The 23,091-nt window shown below is 43.6% G+C and overlaps 1 protein-coding gene across 3 annotated transcripts in view; it reads right to left on the bottom strand.

The window, feature by feature from the left end:
* The window catches only part of THRAP3 (thyroid hormone receptor associated protein 3), a 73,586-nt gene that overhangs the window by 42,077 nt on the left and 8,418 nt on the right, over window positions 1-23,091 (bottom strand). For all 3 annotated transcript variants that reach the window (XM_021713327.1, XM_021713328.1, XM_008059973.1), the window contains one exon: window positions 7,936-8,038. The gene's annotated coding sequence lies outside the window, so the exon portion shown is untranslated. The remainder of the gene's footprint in view (window positions 1-7,935; window positions 8,039-23,091) is intronic.

Genomic DNA, 23,091 nt, shown 5'->3' with positions numbered 1-23,091 from the left:
GACCTTGTCTCTATAATAAATCAAAAAATTAGCTAGGCGTGGTGGCATGTGCCTGTAGTTCCAGCTACTTGGAAGGCTGAGGTAGAAGGATCGCCTGAGCCCAGAGGTGGAGACTACGGTGGCCGTGAGCAGCAAGCCACTGCACTCCAGTCTGAGTGACAGAGTGAGACTCTGGCTCAAAAATATTAATAATAATTGCCTGACCCCATGGGTTCAAGACTAGCCTGGGCAACTCAGCGAGACCTTGTCTCTTCAATAAATTAAAAAATTAGCTGGGTGTGGTGGCACCCGCCTGTAGTTCCAGCTACTAGGAAGGCTGAGGCAGAAAGAAGACCTGAGTTCAGCAAGTCGAGACCACAGTGGCCGTGAGCGTGCATGCCACCGCAGCCTGGGCTACAGGGTGAAACTCCAACTCAAAAAATAAAAAAAAAGATGCTGTCACCAATGCGGAGAAAAAAGAACACTTACATACTGTTGATGGGAGTGTAAATTAAATTAGTACAATCTCTATGGAAATTGGCATGGAGATTTCTCAAAGAACAAAAGTAAATCTACCATTGGATCCAGCAATCCCACTAGTTGGTATCTACCCAAGGGAAGAGGGGTTGTTATATGAAAGAAGACATCTGCCACCTGCATGTTCACTACAGCAAAATTCACAACTACAAAGATGTGGAATCAACCCAAATGCCCATCAACTGATCAGTGGATAATGAAAATGTGATATATATACACTATGAAATACTATTCAGCTCTCAGAAAGAATGAAATAATGTCTTTTGTAGCAACTTGGATGGAATTGGGGAGCGTAATCCAAAGTGAAATAACTCAGGAACAGAAAACCAAATACCCGACATTCTTACTTATAGGTGAGAGCTAAACTAAGAATCCACGAAGACATAGAGAATGGTATAATAAACACTGAAGGGTCAGAAGGGGGAGGGGGAGAAGGAAAGGAAAAACAGAAAATCACCTAAAAGGTACAATGTACACAAGAAGGAGTGGTGGGTACACTTAAAGTCCAGACCAAAACCATCTGTACCCACTAAAAATGCCCAGTCCCAAATGTACAGATCCCTAGAGTCACTTTATAATACCGGGTCAGGTTCAGGTTCTCCAGCAAGTATGAGTTTTGGCAGCAAAAAAGAGCTAGATACAAATCTTGACTCTGTCACCCATTAGCTAGACAAAATACATACCCTCTCAATCTTCTAAATGTGACCTAAACCTCAAAAGACTGCCATGGGAATTAAAGTATATACAAAGTGCCTGGCATACAAAAGCAGAGCTTGCCCCTTAAACTATGTTTAGCTACAGCCCCAGAGTAATCAGAGGGAGACACATTTAAAAGCTTCCCTGGGCCAGGTTCGGTGGTTCAGCCTGTAATCCCGCGCCTTTGGGAGGCTGAGGTGAGTGGATTGCCTGAGCCCGCAGGTTCGAGACCTGCCTGGGCAGTGAGACCTCATCTCTACAATAAATCAAAAAATCAGCTGGGCGTGATAGCGCATGCCTGTAATTCCGGCTACTTGGAAGGCTGAGGCGGAAGGATCGCCGGAGCCCAGCAGGCGAGGCTGCGGTGGCCAGGGGCGGCCACTGCACTCCAGTCTGGGCGACCAAGCGAGACTCCAACTCAGAAAAAAAAAAGCTTCCCTGGAAATAAACAGATTTCATCACTGATTCTATTTTCTTGCTATTCACCTGCCTATAAAATCAGATATTTTCCCACACAAAGCAATAAAGAGTTTTCTACATTTACTGGCTAAATTGGCATGCGTCACAATGAAGACGTGCACCAGAAGAAAAAGTCATGTTATCAAGGAAGACAGTAGTCTAAAGGTCATATTAGCCTTGGAAGACAAATCCCTTTGATGCTGGATGTTAACAGGGAAAAAAAAATCAATGGCAAACTTAATGTTCATTTAGAACTTTTTTTTTTTTGAGTTGGAGTCTCACTCTCGCCCATGCAGGAGTACAGTGGCATGCTCATGGCCACTGCAACCTCACCTGCTGAGCTCAGGTGAGCCTTCCACCTCAGCCTTCCAAGTAGCTGGAACTATAGGCACAAGCCACCACACCCGGCTAATTTTTTTATTTTATTGTAGAGATGAGGTCTTGCCAATTTGCCCAGGCTGGTCTCAAACCTGCAGGCTCAGGCAATCCTCTCACCTTGGCCTCCCAAAGTGCTTGGATTATAAGCATGAGTCACCATGCCCAGCCAGCTCCATTTAGAACATTCATTCATTCATTCATTCATTGAGTCAGAGACTCACTCTGTTGCCCAGACTGGAATGCAGTGGCACATTCTCAGCCACTGCAGCCTCGACCTGCTGGGCTCCGGTGATCCTTCCGCCTCAGCCTTCCAAGCAGCTGGAACTACAGGCGTGCGCTACCATGCGCAGCTAGTTTTTCATTTATTGTAGAGATGAGGTCTCGCCAAGTTGCCCAGTGGGTCTCAAACCCGTGGGCTCAGGCAATCCACTCGCCTCAGCCTCCCAAATTGCTGGGATTATAGGCTGAGCCACTGAGTCCAACTAGAACTTTTTAAATATAACACTGTCAGGTGCAGTGGCTCACACCTGTAATCCCAGCACTTTGGGAGGCGGAGGAGACAAGAGGATTGCCTCCTTGAACTCACAGGCTCAAGATCAACTTGGGCAACCTGGCAAGACCTCGTCTCTACAATAAACCAAAAAATTAGCCAGGTGTGGTAGTACACTCCTGTAGTTCCAGCTACTTGGAAGGCTGAGGCAGAAGAATTGCCTGAGCACAGCAGATAGAGGCTGCAGTGGCCATAGGCATGCCATTGCACTCCAGCCTGGACTACAGAGCGAGACTCCAACTTAAAAAACAAAACAAGCCGGGCTTGGTGGCTCAGCCTGTAATCCCGCACCTTTGGGAGGCTGAGGTGAGTGGACTGCCTGAGCCCGCGGGTTCGAGACCCGCCTGGGCAGCGAGACCTCATCTCTATAATAAATCAAAAAATCAGCCGGGCATGGTAGCGCATGCCTGTAATTCTGGCTACTCGGAAGGCTGAGGCGGAAGGATCGCCGGAGCCTAACAGGCGAGGCTGAGGTGGCAGGGAGCGGCCACTGCACTCCAATCTGGGTGACCGAGTGGAACTCCAACTCAAAAAAAACAAAAAACAAAAAACAAACATAATATCCCCAGTGTAGGCAACTTGAGATATCTCCTCCTAAGAATTTACTCAATGTGTGTCTATTAAGCTCAGGATCATCTAGCCAATTAATGTTTCACTATTAAGGCAACAGAATGAATATCACAGCTGGCAGCTTAAAAAAATCTTCTATTCACTTCAGGGGCTCCTCTCCTGTATCCTCCTCAGGGAGAGTAACAGCACTTTTAGTTCCTGTTTTAAATGAGTGTGTTCCCACTGGATTATTTTTTTCTCATTTCATAAAGAATTTCTTAACTTTCCTAACTTAATAAAGACACTATCACCTATGTTAACTAATGATCTATGGATTGCTTCCAGCTCTCATGATGGTAAACTTTCTAAAAATGAAATTAAGCATTCATGATACTTAACTATTTTTTTTAAATGAAATTATTACTACTAAGCCTTGTGCTAAACACTGGTACATACTGCAATCGCCTACAGGGCTTTTACAAAATGTCCACCCATTAAGGTTATAATTCAGGCTGGGTGAAGTGGCTCACACCTATAACCCCAGCACTTTGGGAGGCTGAGGAGTAAAGCTTGCTGGAGGCCAGGAGTTAAAGACCAGCCTGAGCAACACAGCAACCCTGTTTCTATAAAAAAAAAATTAAAAAGAAAATAGGTCATTGTCTTGCTAGACTCTGGTGTGGTCATATGCTCTTTGAGCTAGGGCTGTCATCATGCTTCCTGGCTTTGGCACCCACCCCACCTTGGAGAGGTGTATCTTCTCTTTCTCTCTCTAATTTACTTTTAAATAAACTATATTTTATAACCTAAAATAAATAAATAAATAAGGGCCAGGCTCAGTGGCTCACCCTATAATCCCAGCACTTTGGGAGGCCAAGGCAAGTGGATTGCCTGAGCCTGCAGGTTCGAGACCCACCCGGACACTTCGTCTCTACAATAAATCAAAAATTAGCCAAGAGTGGTAGCGTGCACCTGTAGTTCCGGCTACTTGGAAGGCTGAGGTGGAAGGATTGCTGGAGCCCAGAAGGTCGAGGCTGCGGTGGCCAGGAACATGCCACTGCACTCTGGTCTGGGTGACAGAGTGAGACTCCAACTCAAAAAAAAAAAAAACAACACAGAACGCAAAAAAGAAAATTCTAATTCAGGAAACCTAGACAGAGATTCCAAAACACTGGGCTACAGACGTTATTCACACACTCCAGAGACTTTGATTGTGATCTCTCAACATCAAACAATCATTCCCATCACTGATACACACACATCCACCATTTACATAAAGATTACCTACAACTATATTAGAAGTTGCCTGACATATTTTATAGACACTGGTCTTTTTAAGCTCAAATCATCTTCCCAAAACAAGTCTATCACACATGGGTTTAGGAGGAAAAAAATGAGTTTATTTCTTTATATGTTAAGATATCACTGCTTTTATATTACATTTGGAATCTGGCAGGGTATGTATGGTTCAGTAACTTAATATATCAGCCCCTTCAGAAGTATGAACTCTTAGAACCACAATATCCAATACACATGTGGCTACTGAGCAGAAACGTGGCTGATCTGAACTGGGATGAGCTGCATGTATAAAATAAACATGGGATTTGAAAGACTTAGTAGAAAAAAGAATGTAAAATATCTCATTAACTTTTTTTATATTAGTTGCATACTGAGAATGTGTTAGATATGTTAGATTATGCAAAATAAATCAGTAAAACTACTTTTCTCTGCTTCTTTTTTTATGTGACTACCAGAAAATTTTAAATTATATGTGGCTCACTAGACTTCTATTGGACAGTGCTGACCTAGAAAGACAACAATGATTATGTCTTTCCAAATGCTCAAGTTTTGAGCCCAATTCAATATTGTCCGATCACTTTTAAATTTCTCATTTATTTTAGCAGTTACTAGTGTCTATCCACTGACTAAGATGTTCCTGTTGAGATAACTACCTGGTATCTTTCCATTTACATTTGTACTGCAACAGATGATTTTGGGGGATAGGAGGAGGTGTCTTAAATACAAACACAATTTTACAGAAGAGACCAAAATTGATTGTAACATCTACCATTTTGGATCTTACCAATCACTTAAGTCTACAAAAGAAAATAAATTAAGAACACAACCTATCGCTTCCATTTTAAATTAATTAAGACACCACTCAAATCTATCAAATTTAGAGACAGCTCAACTACTCCAACCTCAGGTAGATCCAAACTCCCAGAACTTAGTATATAGATAGTATAGATACATGTGATCAGAGCAGCTCCCCTCTGAGATTTCTTCAAGAACAGCACATGAACTACCTATAGAAATGGGTCTAATTATTTCCCAGAACATCTTATATTTGGTTTTTAAAAAGGAACAAAACTGAATTTATCAGATTAATATTTGAAAGCTATGGCTTGCCAGTCTCAAGATTCTAAATTATCTGGCCCCTGCCTACTTCTCCAGCCACCAAGAAGAAGGTCTGAACCACTAAGTATTTAAAGATGGTATGAGATCAGCCTGGGTAACTTGGCGAGATCTCATCTCTATAATAAATCAAAAAATTAGCTGGGCACAGTGGCCCACACCTGTAGTTCCAGCTACTTGGAAGGCTGAGGCAGAAGGACTGCCTGAGCCCAGCAGGTCGAGGCTGCAGTGGCTGCAAGTGTTCCACTGCACTCCAGTCCAGGTGATAGAGTGAGACACTCAAAAAAAAAAAAAATTAAAAAATTAACAAGCTTGGCACAGCGGCTCAACCTGTAAGCCGAGGTGAGAGGATTTCCTGAGCCTGGGGGTTCAAGACCAGCCTAGGCAGCTTGGTGAGACCTCATCTCTACAATAAAATCACAAAAAAATTAACCGGGGTGTGGTGGTGTGTGCCTGTAGTTCCAGCTACTTGGAAGGCTGAGGCGGAAGGATCGCCTAAGCCCAGCAGATCAAGGCTGCAGTGGCTGGGAGCACGCCATTGCATTCCAGCCTGGGCAACAGAGTGAGAGACTCCAACTCAAAAAAAAAACCAGTCTGGGCTCAGTGGCTCAGCCTGTAATCCCAGCACTTTGGGAGGCTGAGGCGAGTGGATTGCCTGAGCTCATGGGACTGAAACCAGCCCCAGCAACTTGGCGAGGCCTGGTCTCTACAATAAATCAAAAATTAGCCGGGCGTGAAAATAAGTCTGTAGTTCCAGCTACTTGGAAAGTTGACGCAGAAGGATTGCCGGAGCCCAGCAGGTAGACGCTAGGGTGGCCATGAGTTTGCCACTGCACTCTAGCCTGGGCAACAGAGCGAGACTCCAACTCAAAAAATGAATAAATAAATAGCAAAAAAATAAAATAAAACTACAGAACCAATCCCAAAGATTCAACATCCAAATAATAATTCTAGAAAAAAAGAGGAAAAAAAATCAAAGGTATCATTTTAGAAAATCGTTCCAGAAGTAGGGGAATGTAAGTTTCAGTCCACTGAGTAGCCAGCACACTGGATGAAAACAGCCCCAAGAACATCATTATGAAATTTCACAATACTGGGACAAACAGGTCTAAAAGTTTCAAAGGTTACATATAGGTTATATGTAAAGGCAAATGACATCTCACCAACAGGAAAAACCAAAAGACGATAGAGTAGTACCCTCAAAATTCTGAAGGAAAATTATTTCCAGACTAGAATTCTATATCTGACCAAACCAACAAACAATATGAAAGCAGAATAAAGGCATTTTTAAACATGCAATGTCTAAACATTTACCTCTTTTCCCTTTCCTCAGGAAGATAAAAGAGACACGTTCTCCCAAACAAAGAAATCGATCAACAGAGAAAAAGAAATGGGAAAAGACAACAGGACCCAGTCCAAGAGAAGTAGGAAATATTGACATGATGACAACCTGGGCACAACAGTTGTGTACTGCCATGGCCAGAATAGAGCACATCAGAAAGTATCCCTAAGAAGAGAAAATTTATAATACAACTGAAATGCTTAAAGTATTGAGGAAGATTTGTACTTCTGGCTAGAGTTTAGAGATAAATTACTGATAAAAACAGAAACTAAACAAAACAGATAATTATTATCATTATTATTATTTTTTTTTTTTTTTGAGTTGGAGTCTCACTCTGTCGCCCAGACTGGAGTGCATTGGCCACTCCCAGTCACCGCAGCCTCGACCTGCTGGGGTTCCGGCAATCCATCTGCCTCAGCCTTCCAAGTAGCTGGAACTACAGGCGTGCGCTACCACACCCGGCTAATTTTTTGATTTATTGTAGAGATGAGGTCTCACCAAGTTGTCCAGGCAGGTCTCAAACCCGTGGGCTCAGGCAATCCACTCACCTCAGCCTCCCAAGGCACGGGATTACAGGCTGAGCCACCGAGTCTGGCTTTAGTTAAGTAAATTATATACCCATGGTGAACCGGGCTCAGTGGCTCGGCCTGTAATCCCAGCATTTTAGGAGACCGAGGTGAGTGGATTGCCTGAGCCCGCGGGTTTGAGACCAGCCCAGGCAACTTGATGAGACTTTGTCTCTATAATAAAATAAAAAATAGCCAGGCATGGTAGTACGCGCCTGTAGTTCCAGCTACTCAGAAGGCTGAGGCGGAAGGATCATCAGAGCCCAGCAGGTTGACGCTGGGGTGACTGTGAGCATGTGTGCCACAGTACTCCAGTCTGGGTGGAGGGATACTCCAACTCGGAGAAGGAAAAAAAAAAAAAGAATTCAGAAATTGCATTAAGGAATCTTCTGGATAATTAATTCTAACATAAGACTGGTTTTATAAGTCAATAAAGCTATTAGTTCTTTTTACCACCATGCATTTACCTTACGTGAACAATGATTCAACTTGCACTGGATCCCAGACACTACCTCAAAAGACCACTGGCAGCACCACTGGCCTCTCCAACTTACAAGTCAGGATGCACTTCTGAAACGAGAGGAAATAAGCAGTGATAAAATGGCTACCCAGACTTTCGAGACTCTATTACTGATGCTTGAAGTGTATAAACAAAAAATTCTAATTTAGCCCTCAGCTTCACTCCAAGTAGAAACAATCTTCCCTCTCAAAGTATGCTGGTGCAATGGTCTGTCTTTGTCTGCCTGTCTGACACATGTCTTCATCCGTTCAACAGTATGGAAAGCTAAAACCTTCCTTCTTGTAACCTGCTGCTTTTGCTGGCAATATTTCAAGTGCTAGGGTTTTCATTACACAAGACTAATTCATAAGCTCCATAATTCAACCTGGTAAACTTGACAAGGATCAAATGTTTGAAATAATAAAAAATTTAGGCCGGGCTCGGTGGCTCAGCCTGTAATCCCGCGCTTTGGCAGGCCGAGGTGAGTGGATTGCCTGAGCCCGCGGGTTCGAGACCCGCCTGGGCAGCGAGACCTCATCTCTACAATAAATCAAGAAATTAGCCAGGCGTGGTAGCACATGCCTGTAGTTCCAGCTACTTGGAAGGCTGAGGCAGAAGGATCACCCGAGCCTACCAGGTTGAGGCCGCGGTGGCCGTGAACATGCCACTGCACTCCAGCCTGGGCGACAGAGTACAACTCCAACTCAAAAAAAAAAGGCTGAGGTGAAAGGATTTCCTGAGCCCAGCAGGTCACGGCTGCAGTGGCAGTGAGCATGCCACTGCACTCCAGTCTGGGTGACAGAGTGAGACTCCAACTCAAAAAATAATAATAATAATAATTTAACTAAGGTATGCTAAACTGAAAAAAAATTTTTTTTTTGAGTTGGAGTTGTTGTTGTTGGAGTCTCACTCCATTGCCCAGCCTGGAATGCGGTAGCACGCTCACAGCCACAGCCGCCTCAACCTGCTGGGCTCAGGCGATCCTTCCACTCCTGACTTCCAGATAGCTGGGAGTACATGTGCATACCACCATGCCCAGCTAATTTTTTGATTTGTTGTAAAGATGAAGTCTCACCATATTGTCCAGGCTGGTCTTGAACTTCTGAGCTCAGGCAATCCTCTCGCCTTGGTCTCCCAAAGTGCTGGAATTACAGGCGTGAGCCACCACACCCGGCCTGAATTTAACAAATATATTTCAGGGTAAAATAACTCCTCATTCCATCCCTAAAAGTACAAAAACTCCCTTTTGCTCCAGTTTTCTGAACATTCCCACACCTATAAACATGGTCATAATTCAAAGCTATGCAGAGCGTTATCCAAAACAAATAGCAAAACCAGGTTCCAAGACCAGCAAGCTCACGTAAGTAGTCAATGTCCTCATTCCCAGTTTATTAAAGCTCTGTTGTTCATTCACATTACCATAAAGAAGGAAGGCTCAGAAGACCCAATTAATCTGAAGACACAATCTCAACATTAATCTTTCTTTTTTCACCTATTCAGCATTCACGCAATCAAGGCGGTGCAGGCTACTCACATTAGCTTTCTCTGAACCCCCTGGTTTGCACATAGCTGAATCCTTGCCTATTTAGCCAGGAAGGAAAGAAGTGTAACTCCTTAAGATATGGTCTTTGAACCCTCTGCAATGCAGGCAGAATCCTCAGACTAGAATACCTCCTCCTCCTTCACCAAACTTTTTTTTGTGAGTTGGAGTCTCACTCTGTCACCCAGACTGGAGTGCAGTGGCCGCTCCCGGCCACCACAGCCTCGACCTGCTGGGCTCCGGTGATCCTTCCGCCTCAGCCTTCCGAGTAGCTGGAATTACAGGCACGTGCTACCATGCCCGGCTGATTTTTTGATTTATTGTAGAGATGAGGTCTCGCCAAGTTGCCCAGGCGGGTCTCGAACCCGTGGACTCAGGCAATCCACTCACCTCAGCCTCCCAAGTTCACCAAACTTTTAATCATTCCTATGAGTGTTCCCTCCCCCAGCAAGCTAACCTTGATCCTCCCCGGATGGGTCAGGCATTGCCCTCTGTGTTACCCTGCACATGTCTCTCTTTACACTCATCTCATTACAGCTATTACTATGTCAATTCCCTCACTGGGTTGTAAACTCTTTACATACCTAACACTGATATGTGTTTGCTGAGTAAACAAAATGCCCAAGCAATAAGCTCTTGACCTATAGAAGGGGGAGGCAAGAGGACTGCCTGCGCCCACGGGTTTGAGACCAGCCTGGGTAACATGTCAAGACCTCATCTCTACAATAAATCAAAAAGTTAGCCAAGCGTAGTGCTGCATGCCTATGGTTCCAGCTACTTGGAAAGCTAAGATGGAAGAATCTCTTGGCAGGTTGAGGCTGCAGTGGCCGTGAGCATGCCATTGTACTCCAGCCTGGGCAACAGATTAAGACTCCAACTCAAAAAAGGGAAGAGAAAAAAAAAAAGACATTTTCAAAAATTCAAGTCTTTCAAAATACGTCTGCATGTATTCTTGCAGTTTATTCTTAGAATTCATCACAGGTTACAGTCAAAACTCGTTTCCTAACTCCAAAGGCACAGGGGGCTCACACCAGTCAGCTTGTCTATAGTGAGGGAAAGCCCACAACGCTACAGGACTGAAAGCTGCTCTGACCTTAAAGCATACTGAGTTAAAGAAACAAACTACTCTGGCCAGGTGCAGTGGCTCACACCTATAATCCTAGCACTTTGGAAAGCCGAGGTGAGAGGATTGCCTGAGCTCAGGGGTTTGAGACCAGACTCCAACTCAAAAAAAAAGAAAAGAAAAGAAAAGAAACTATTCCAAAACATTCATCCTTCAAAGTCTACCAGATGGCAAAGCACACATGCAAAAATCTTGCATTTTACTACTCCATCATGCTTCCTTCCTATTAATTAGCCTCTTCTCAGATATTGACAAGAATTTTCTTATTCCACAAGTCTTCAATTTTCCACTGTTGCAGTAAGTGGAGAAGCAAATCCGAGGCTCTGGCCTTCAGTTATTCTGGAATGGTAAGGAGACACCTGAAGCCCTGAGTCACCCCTATCACTCCTGTCTTTATCTCCGTGCCCACCTCCTCACCCCCAATTTGTTCTGCCTGTGTCATCTAGCCAGTCATAGGAATTCTTTTTAGCCTCTATCTCCTAAATCTCCCCTGGCCAGACAGCAGTGTATTAGCAAGAAGACTCTAAACTGCTGGCAATAGACCCTGTTCCCTTCTACACATGATCAACTGTCCGCTTATTCAACAAAAAACTGACTACATGCCAGGCACTATTCTAGGTACTGGAGATTCAACAGTGAAAAATGGGGACATGTGGGGAAATAAGAGTTACAAGTTTATGTCAAGCAGTAAGGGAAGGTTCCCCTCATGAGACAGTTGAACAGAGACTGGAAAAGAGTATACTGGGTCTTATATGAAGGAGGCCAAGCAGAGGAAACAGGTAATGCATAGACCCTGAGGAAGAAACATGCTTGGCTTGCCTGAAGAAATGAGAAAAAAGAAAGGGAAGGGTGGGAAGCGGTAGAGGGAAGAATTATCACCTATCGAGGACAATGAGACATCTTTGCCACTATTCAATGCATTCATGTAATCAAAAATTTTTTGTACCCCCTAAAACTACTGAAATAAAAAGAAAAATAAATAAGGCAAGAGAGAGAGAGATCAGCTGATGGGGAGGAGGAGAGAGAATAAGAGTGCCTGAAATACAAAAAGTTGCCAAGGAGCCACTGTAGACATAGCTAAAGGGACAGGGCCTCGCACACCACCATAAGGACTGTGGTTTTCCTCTGGGTAATGTCACAGCCACTGGAGTGTTCTGAGCATATGAGTAATATGAGCAGAATTAGGTTTTATACTACAAACTGCAGTGACACATGCTGGCTGCTGAGTAGTGAATAGACTTTAATGGGCCACGGCAGTAGAAATTGGTAAATATTGCCTAAAATAATCCAGGTAAAGGACAACAGTGCCTCAGACCAAGGATAGCTCAAAATACGCCATATTCCACACACTATTAGACCCTAATAACAATATGTTTCCAAATCTAAACAAAGAGTTAACACCAATATTCCAAAACCATAGAATTTATCTCCTATGGTAAACAAAACTGACTTTTTAAAAAATCTCACCTAGGTATCCTTGGCAATCCTTTATTGAGAAGAACAGAACATAAAGAAACACAAGGAAAACCTTGCCGATTCCTGTGAACCTGAGGTCAAAGCTAGCTTTAAACCACCAAGCATAACATGCTTATATAATACTTGAGGGCTAATGTGTTATGGTTTCAACAGCATGATGAGAGCAATTAAAAGTGAACAAAAGAAGACAGTGTCTCCTATTCAAGTTAACCCAAAGTAGCCAATAAATAACAAAATGTAATGTCATTCACCACTGAAAAATACGAAGAATTGAGATTATGACAGCTGAGCAAATAATCCTTTAGTGTTTTAACCATAGACAACTGTGCAATGTCTGCTCCAAGTAGTTTAAACAGCATCAGCAGGAACCAAGACTGATCCAACTGGTGAATTTACTACAAATGGCTTTGGAGAGAAAAACAGATATTCCCAAATGGGTCACGTATATAAAACTTTCCACATTAGGGAGTGGAAGGACACAGGCTAAATCTACTCACTGTTTGTTTTTATAACATCCATGAACTAAGAATGGTTTCTACTTTTTTTTTTTTTTTTTGAGTAGGAGCCTCACTTTGTTGCTCAGGCTGGAGTGCAGTGGCACACTCACGGCCACCCCAGCATGGACCTGCTGGGCTCCAGCGATCCTTCCGCCTCAACCTTCCAAGTAGCCAGAACTACAGGTGCATACTACGACACCCAGCTAATTTTGTGATTTATTGTAGAGACGAGGTCTCATCAAGTTGCCTGAGCTGGTCTCAAACCCACAGGCTCAGGCAATCCACTCGCCTTGGCCTCCTAAGTGTTGGGATTACAGTCTGAGCCCCAAGCCCAGTCGGTTTCTACATTTCTTAGTGATTGGAAAAAAAGTCAAAAGAATATTTCATTACATGTGAAAATTATACAATATTCCAATTTCTTTTTCTCCCATATTAGCTGCTAGGCTCTCGAAATTCCAATTTCTGTGCCCATAAGGAATTTTTATTGGAACAAAGTCATGCTCACTCATTTATACATAGCACACTAAGATAGTAAAGTTGAGTAGCTGCAACAGGGACTGCCTTTAGTGTTCTCATCACTTTGCTCTGCTACACACTGCAGTGACATTTCAAGTACCTATGCCACCACATCACATTTTATTACTATCTTTTAATATCCAGTGCATATTAAAACAAGAAGAGAAATGTGGATTTCGATGTTACCCTTCTGAGGTACAGCACAGACTATGGATTATTTTGTTACTGAATTTGATGGCAAAATGTTGTGTTTATTATGAACTGAAGCCATAGGTCATAGAATACAACATACCATGAATTACTAAACAGCACTCAGCGGCACATTGTCTCACGCATATAATCCCAGCATTTTGGGAGGTGGAGACCAAAGGACTGCCTGAACCCATGGGTTCAACACCAGTGTGGGCAACATGGCACACATTGCTGTAGACCTTATCTCTACAATAAATCAAAAAATTAGCTGGGCATGGCGGCACACACCTGTAGTTCCAGCTACTTGAAAGGCTGAAGCAGAAGGATCGCCTAAGGTAGAAGCTGTGGTGGCCATGAGCGTGCCATGCCACTGCACTCCAGCCTGGGCAACAGAGTGAGATCTGACTCAAAATAGATAAATAAAATAATAAACCTAATTCACTAAAAGTCTACTTGGAAGGAAATTTCAGTCAACAATAAACTATTTATTTTAGAGTTGGAGAAGTAGATGATATATTCATAGTCTATCTTCCATGACTGCCTAAATTTGCTAAAAAATTTTCATCCAAAATAGTCATTTGATTAACCCAGGACATAAGACCAGAAGAACCAACTTCTAGAAAAGCCACATTTGCTATCATCTGTAAGCAAGTAACAGAAAAAAGACTAACTCTGCTGCCAGAATAACTTGTCAAAAATATGATCAGGCTGGGCACTTTGGAAGGCTGAGATGAGGACTGCCTGAGCCCACGGGTTCCAGACCAGCTTGGGCAACTTGGCAAGACCTCATCTCTACAATAAATCAAGAAAAACTAGCCGGGCATGGTGGTGTGTGCCTGTAGTTCCAGCTACTTGGAAGGCTGAGGTGGAAGGATTGCCTGAGCCCTGCAGGTCGAGGCTGTAGTGGCTATGAGTGTGCCACTACACTCCAGCCTGGGTGACAGAGTAAGACTCTGACTCAAAAAAAAAAAAATGATCATGTTGTTCCTCCAATTAAAGGTCCTTCCCTGCTTGCTGAATAAAATCCAATACAGTCACATCACAATCCTGGTCTACCAGTTCCATCACTCACTCCTATGCTTCTACCCTTAATCAAACTACATTTTTAGAATTTTCCTGTTCTACACCTTTAAATGTGCTCTTCCACCGCCTTGAATAGCCCCTTCTCAAACAATCACTCCGGTCCCAATCCTTACCACACACACTTAAAACCCACTGCCTGTTCAACTTACTCCCATACTTCCAGAACCAGCTCAAAGGTAAATGCCTGTGAAACCTACCAACTCCCCAGGACAGTGGGCATGTCATCCAGGTTCTATTACTGCCCTTATCACACTGCATTATAATTCACCGTCTTCTCCCACTAAACCCAAAGGTCCCTAAGAATAGGAACCGTGTATTATTTATCTTGTATCTCCCCCAATGCCTAATGAAATACCCGGTAGTTAAAAGACTTCAACATGTTTGTTAAATGCATAAGTTTAAGCCCCAAGATAATAAACATCTGAGCAAATATGGTAATAGTGCAAACACAAGTATAAATCTAATGAAGTCTCACATACATCAGAATTTTTTTTTTTTTTAGAGTTGGAGTCTCACTCTGTCGCCCAGGCTGGAGTGCAGTGGCACACTGACAGCCAACGCAGCCTCGACCCACTGGGTTCAGGTGATCCTTCCACCTCAGCTTTCCAAGCAGCTAGAACTACAAGCATGCACTACCACGCCTGGCTTATTTTTTGATTTATTGTAGCGAAGAGGTCTCACCAAGTTGCCCAGGCTGGTCTTTAACCTGTGGCCTCTGGCAATCCTCTCACCTCAGCTGCCCAAAGTGCTGGGATTATAGGCATGAGCCACCACTCCTGGCCTACATCAGAATTTACGGAGAACAGTACTGTACTAAAAAGGATACAAAAGAATATAAAATGCTAACTGGCCACTAAGAACACACAAACTAACTGAAGAGACAAGGTACAAGAGAATCTTTGTCAACCAAGTATTCTTGTCCCTGCAGTACGGTAATGCACACAAATAAAAACCAGCACAAAACTATTATCTGATGAATTTACATAATCAGTCAAAGATCCTGTTCACCACATAAAAAACACTAGAATCTGTTCTCCCCATCTGCCAGAGTAATTCTTTGAATTGACGTCTAGTTTTTTCAACCAGCTATAATACACAATACAAAACAGTTGAAAACAACCAACAATAAAGTGTAATAAAAGCAAATTGACTGCAAAAATAAAATTACATATCAGCCGGGCTCGGTGACTCAGCCTGTAATCCCGTGCTTTGGGAGGCCGAGGTGAGTGGATTGCCTGAGACCGCAGGTTCAAGACCCGCCTGGGCAACTTGGCAAGACCTCATCTCTACAATAAATCAGAAAATTAGTCAGGTATGGTAGTGCTCGCCTGTAGTTCCAGCTACTTGGAAGGCTGAGGCGGAAGGATCACCAGAGCCCAATGGGTCGAGGCTGTGGTGGCCGGGAGCGGCCACTGCACTCCAGTCTGGGCAACAGAGTGAGATTACAACTCAAAAAAAAGAATTCCAGCTGGTAAACACAACCAGTACATTTCTAAGAATATACTTAATATATGTACAATGTACACCAATTATGTTTTCAGTTAACAGGAGTAAAAAATGTAGCACAATTTTTTTCTCTTGCTAAGGCACCGTCATTTAAACATAAACCTGGAGTACTTGAAATTTATTTACAAGATCAAAGTGTGGCAGAGGCAAGAGGACTGCCTGAGCCTAGGGTTCAAGATCAGCCAGGGCAACATGGTCAGACCTCATCTCTACAATAAATCAAAAAATTAGGTAGACATGGTGGCGCAGGCCTGTAGTTCCAACTACTTGGAAGGTTGAGGAGGAAGGACCGCCTGAGTACAGCATGTCAAGGCTGCAGTGGCCATGAGTGTGCAACTACACTCCAGTCTGGGCAACAGAGTGAGACTCTGACTCAAAAAATATATATATATGATCATGTTGTTCCTCCAAGTAAAGGGAATAAAAAAAAATACACATACAACCAGAATGTCAAACACATCCTCGAAACAGGCTAAGATGGTAAAATTTTGTTTCGTATACATATTTTACAATTAAAAAAAACTTTTAAAAAAACGAACTGATAAGTGGAACGCAGTGACAAAGCAAATATGGTAAATGCCAGCAAATAAACTCTAAGTGGTGGGCATAAGGTCTCACTGTAAAATTCTCTCATCTTCTCTGTAACATTAAAATCATTCATAATAAAATGTTGGAGAAAAGAAATTTTTAAAAATTGTTATCCATGTTAGAATGCACTTGAAGCTGGGCTTGGTGGCTCAGCCTGTAATCCCACGCTTTGGGAGGCTGAGGTGAGTAGATTGCCTGAGCCCATGGGTTCGAAACCCGCCTGGGCAACTTGGTGAGACCTCATCTCTACAATAAATCAAAAAAATTAGCCGGGTGTGGTAGCACGCGCCTGTAGTTCCAGCTACTTGGAAGGCTGAGGCGGAAGGATCGCCGGAGCCCAGCAGGTGGAGGCTGCGGTGGCCGGGAGCATGCCACTGCACTCCAGTCTGGGAAGCAGAGTGAGACACCAAAAAAAAAAAAAAAAAAAAAAAAGAATGCACTTGATACAGAGTGATTAACCTGCCTGATGGGGGAAACGGGTCTTATATGGATGATTAAATTGAAAGGCCAGCTTATCACACCAAAATCTTCTAAAAATGTTGCTGACTAAATCTTCTAAGTCCATTTTAGCCACATTCAATGAGATCATCACAACAGTTGTAACAACACTAATTCAGTGGGAAGAGAGCTTCCTACCATGAGCCCAAAATAGACACTAAACAATTAAGCTTTAGCTCACCCATCATAAATATCCAGTACCCTGAATTCAACATGTGAAGCCCTGATCTAAGCAATAAATCAGTCTATGGCTACAAAATAATCTGGATAGAAATTGAATCCTAGAAGTACATCAATCAATAAAATCTCCGCATACTACATATTTCCATTCTAGTAAATGCTTGGAACATATAGGTATTTAACAAATACAGAGGGTGCCAAAAATATATATAACCATTTTAAGAAAGGAAAAAACTAAATGTCCACTTGTATTGTTTCGCATGCCATTTCAATTTCTTCTTGAAGTACCACCAGAGTAGCCAATTCTCTACAGTACACCACATCCTTTAAGGCCCCCCACAGGAAAAGTCAAAGGTGCTAAGTCAAATACCACTTGATCTCCTCAAACAACAATGGTGCTTCCACCATTTTCTCTGATTGCTCTGCCTGTCACATGGTGACACTAGCATTCATTTGATTAATACTATCTTTTGGGAGAATGTCATATGCATTGCTACCATAATTCAACTTCAAAAAGTAACACGCAGATCATATCTCTTAAAATGTGCATATTTAGCCAGGCTCGGTGTCTCAGTCTGTAATCCCGCACCTTTGGGAGGCTGAGGTGAGTGGATTGCCTGAGCCCGCGGGTTCGAGACCCGCCTGGGCAGCGAGACCTCATCTCTACAATAAATAAAAAAATCAGCTGGGCGTGGTAGCGCATGCCTGTAATTCCAGCTACTTGGAAGGCTGGGGCGGAAGGATCGCCCGTGCCCAGCAGGTCGAGGCTGCGGTGGCCTGGAGCGGCCACTGCACTCCAGTCTGGGCGACCGAGTGAGACTCCAACTCAAAAAAAATAAAATAAAATAAAATAAAATAAAATGTGTATATTTTTTGGTATCCCTGGCACTTAATGCCCAATTTCCCAGAAAAGGAAAGAATCAAGTAACATCAAATGCAGTTCTTACATCAATTTAAATTCTAGTTCAGGCCAGGCACAGTGGATCACACCTATTATCCCAGTGCTTTGAGAGGGTGAAGCAGGAGGAATGTCTAGGGTTAGGAGTTCGAAACCAGATTGGGCAACACAGCAAGACCCCCATCTACAAAAAAAAAAAAAAAAAAAAACCAAGCCTGGACAACATAGCAAGACCCTGTTTCTACAAAAAATTAAAAATTAGCCAGATGTGTTGATGCACACCTGTAGTCCCAGCTACTCAGGAGGCTGAGGCTGGGGAATCACTTGAGCCCAGGAGTTTGAGGCTGTAGTGAGCTATGCACACCTCACTGCACTCAGCCTGAAGCAACAGTGACCCTGTTTCTTAAAAAACAAAAAACAAGCCGGGCTCGGTGGCTCAGCCTGTAATCCCGCGCCTTTGGGAGGCTGAGGTGAGTAGATTGCCTGAGCCCATGGGTTCGAGACAAGCCTGGGCAACTTGGCGAGACCTCATATCTACAATAAATCAAAAATTAGCCGGGCGTGGTAGCGTGTGCCTGTAGTTCCAGCGACTTGGAAGGCTGAGGCGGAAGGATCGCCAGAGCCCAGCAGGTCGAGGCTGCAGTGGCCGGGAGTGGCCACTGCACTCTAGTCTGGGTGACAGAGTGAGACTCCAAATCAAAAAAAAAAAAAAAAAAAAAACAAAGTTGGGCTCAGTGGCTCAGCCTATAATCCAAGCACTTTGGGAGGCTGAAGTGAGTGGATTGCCTAAGCCCACGGGTTTGAGACCCGCCTGGGCAACTTGGCAAGACCTCATCTCTACAATAAATCAAAAAATTAGCTGGGCATGGTAGCACGTGCCTGTAGTTCCAGCTACTTGGAAGGTTGAGGCACAAGGATCAACTGAGCCCAGCAGGTGGAGGCTGTGGTGGCCGTGAGAGCGTGCCACTGCACTCCAGCCTGGGTGACAGAGTGAGACTCCTACTGAAAAAAAAAAAGATGAGTCTGACCAACATGGCGAGACCTCATCTCTACATTAAATAAAAAAATTAGCCAGGCGTGGTGGCACATGCCTGTGGGTCCAACTACTTGGAGGGCTGAGGTAGAAGTATCACCTGAGCCCAGGATGTTGAGGCTGCGGTGGCCAGGAGCGTGTCACTGCACTCCAGCCCAGGGAAACAGTGAGTTTCCAACTCAAAAAAATAATAAATAAATAAATAATCTAATTCTTTTATCTTTCTTTTTTTTTTTTTTTTTTTTTTGGAGAAAGCAGGATTTATTGAGAGGACAGAAAAGTTTCCACAGTGGGAGGGGGACCCAAAGGGATTGCCCCAAAATTCTAATTCTTATGCAGCTGTCTTTACAGTGAAGAATAGAAACTCTAATGAGGTTAAATATATGTATAGCCCAGAACTAAGATTCAGCAACACTGTCCCCACAGTGTTCACTCTCTCCACAAGGATAACAGCATCCTCGCTACATTCTGAACATACTCACTACAGGCTAAGAGGTAAAGAGAGTTTTATTGGTTAATATGAAAATCAGGCATAAATGACAGTGAAAGGAAATTCCAAAACCCTTCTATGAGATCTAAAAAAAGAAAACTGAAACTGCTATGAGGCCCAACCTGACCGACAGGAGATACTGACAAAAATATAAAAAGGTGATATAAACCAGCATTGTCCACTAGAACTTTCTGAGATGATGGAAATGCCCTATATTTAGGCTGTACAAAATGGCTAGTATGAGGAACAGAATTTTAATTATAACTAATTTAATCTAACCAGTCATGTGTGGCTGATGGCTACTTAATTAGATAGACCACAGTGCAGATCTAAAACAAAGGCCACACACTCAAAGTAAACTTCCTGCACCCTACCACCAAAGAACCTAAAGTTCAATATAAGACACTGACTAAGGAGAAAACGGAGATACACAAAGGTTTTTGAACCAAACAAAAGCATCAGTTCTGGCATTCTTTTAACTCACAGTATTGCATCAAACAACCTGACCCTCCAATTTACAGCTCTTTTCTAGCTAGTATTCCACTGCATAAATGTACCATAAAAAACAAGCAATCCCATAGTGGCATTGTATATTTAAGTCTTCACCTTTCCACTTACATAAGTAATACAGTGATGACGATTTTTAAGGACCTGTCCAATAGGAAATTCCTCAAAGTATGTTCCTAAAAGCACAGATACATACTGTTGTGCTCTAGAAAGAGGCTGCAGCAATTTATATTGCTACCAGTAGTGTTTGCGAATGCCCATTTTCCCATACCCTCACCAACAATAACTGTCATATTGTTTTTCTATCACAATGGAGATCACAGAGAGAAAATGGGATTTTACTGATTTAATCCGTATCTCTCTGGTTTTCATATGGGACTTACTTTGGCTCAGTCTATAATCCCAGCACTCTGGGAAGCCAAGGCAAGTGGACTGCCTGATCCCACGGGTTCAAGACCAGCCTAGGCAACTTGGCAAGACCTCATCTCTACAATAAACAAAAAATTAGCCGGGCATGGGAATGCATGCCTGTAGTTCCAGCTACTTGGAAGGCTGAAGTGGAGGGATCGCTGGAGCCCAGCAGGTCAATGCTGGGGTGGCCGTAAGTGTGCCACTGCACTCCTGTATGTGAGACACAGTGAGACTCCAACTCAAAAAAAAAAAAAAAAAAAAAGCTTCCTGTTCAGGCCTGGTACCGTGGCTCAGGCCTGTAATCCCAGCACTTTGGGAGGCAGAGGCAAGAGAATTGCCTGGGTCCAGGGGTTCGAGATCAGCCTGGGCAACGTGGTGAGACCTCATCTCTACAATTAAAAAAAAAATCAAAAAATCAGGCAGACAAAGTGGCGCACACCTGTGGTTCCAGCTACTGGAAGGCTGAGGTGGAAGGATCGCCTGAGCCTAGTAGGTCAAGGCTGCAATGGCTATAAGTGTGTCGCTGCACTCCAGTCCAAATGACAGCAATACTCCAACTCAAAAAAACACACAAAACTTCCTGTTCAATCTAGACTTGGCTAAATTTACTAAAAATTCAAGGAAAATTATCATTATCACAACCTACTTATAGCTACCTGCAGTTCATAAAAGACTTTAAAGGGTAAGTTTTGAATACAAATTTGTATAAATCAACTTCCTAATTCACATACAACAGATGTACATATTTTAAGAACATGGTTCAATGTTTTGACAAAATATACTAGGTAAACACCACCACAACCAAAATACAGAAAATTTTTATCACCCCAGAAAATAACTTCTTCCCTTTTGCAATCTCCTCCCCTATCACCGTACAAATTCCTTTCAAGCCAGGAGCGGTGGCTCATCCCTGTAATTCCAGCACTTTGGGAGGTGGAGGACAGAGGATTGCCTGAGCCCAGGGGTTGGAGACCGGCCTGGTCAACTTGGCAAGACCTTGTCTCTACAATAAACCTAAAAATTAGTTGGGTGTAATGGCGGGCACCTGTCGTTCAAGATATTTGGAAGGCTGAGGCAGAAGATTCGCCCAAGTCCAGCAGGTCAAGGCCATGATGACCGTAAGCATGCCAATGCACTCCAGCCTGGGCGACACACCTTGAGTCTCCCACTCAAAAAATAATAATAGCTGGGCTCGGTGGCTCAGCCTGTAATCCTGCACTTTGGGAGGCCAAGGTGAGTGGAATGCCTGAGCCCGCGGGTTCGAGACCCGCCTGGGCAACTTGGCGAGACGTCTCTCTACAATAAATCAAAAAATTAGCCGAGCGTGGTAGAGCACACCTGTAGTTCCAGCTACTTGGAAACCTGAGGCTGAAGGATCACCGGAGCCCAGCAGGTTGAGGCTGCAGTGGCCAGGAGTGTGCCACTGCACTCCAATCCGGGCGACAGAGTGAGACTCCAACTCAAAAATAATAATAATAATAATAGCCAGGCTTGGTGGCTCAGCCTGTATTCCCACGCCTTGGGAGGCTGAGGTGAGTGGACTGCCTGAACCCGCAGGTTCAAGACCCACCTGGGCAACTTGGTGAGACGTCATCTCTACAATAAATCAAAAAAACTCGCCGGGCGTGGTAGCACACACTTGTAGTTCCAGCTACTTGGAAGGCTGAGGTGGAAGGATCGCTGGAGCCCAGCAGGTCGAGTTTGCGGTGGCCGGGAGCGGCCACTACACTCCAGTCTGGGCACCAGAGTGAGACTCTAACTCAAAAAATAATAATAAATAATAAAAAAATAATAATAATAAAAATAACAACAACTTCTTTTCAACTGACAACTTAACAGAATCTGAGTGACCCAGAACATGACAATGGGAGAACTTCCAGAGACTGCCAACTAGCCAGTTGTTTATTTATTCCCATATTAACTCAACTTTTTTTCAATATTCACTAAGCCTCTTCCATATAACAGAACATCCAAGATAGGGATTCAACACAGAATCAATCAAACTCCTACTTATTCTCTAAAGCGGTGTAGGACAGAACACAATAGGTTAAAAATAAACATTATGGCCGGGCGCCATGGCTCAGCCTATAATCCCAGCACTTTGAGAGGCCTAGGTGAGAGGATTGCCTGAGCCCGGGGATTTGAGACCAGTCTGAGCAACTTAGTGAGACCTCATCTCTATAATAAATCACAAAAACTAAATGGCCTTATGTGTGCCTGTGGTTCCAGCTACTTGGAAGGCTGAGGCAGAAGAATCACCTGAGCCCAGCAGGTCAAGGCTACAGTGGCCATGAGTGTGCCACTGCACTCCACCCTGGCTGACAATGAGACTCCAACTCAAAAAACAAAAAAAAAAAGAGCCAGGCTCAGTGGCTCAGCGCCTTTGGGAGGCTGAGGTGAGTGGATTGCCTGAGCCCGCAGGTTCGAGACCCGCCTGGGCAGGCGAAACCTTATCTCTACAATAAATTAAAAAAAAAAAAAAATTAGCCAGGTGTGGTGGCGTGCACCTGTAATTCCAGCTACTTGGAAGGCTGAAGCGGAAGGATCGCCGGAGCCCAGCAGGTCGAGGCTGCAGTGGCGGGAGCA

Source organism: Carlito syrichta, unplaced genomic scaffold (genome assembly GCF_000164805.1).
Source record: "Carlito syrichta isolate Samal-C Ts95f unplaced genomic scaffold, Tarsius_syrichta-2.0.1 Scaffold304465, whole genome shotgun sequence".
Lineage (NCBI taxonomy): Eukaryota > Metazoa > Chordata > Mammalia > Primates > Tarsiidae > Carlito > Carlito syrichta.
This window is presented reverse-complemented; position numbering and strand designations above follow the sequence as displayed.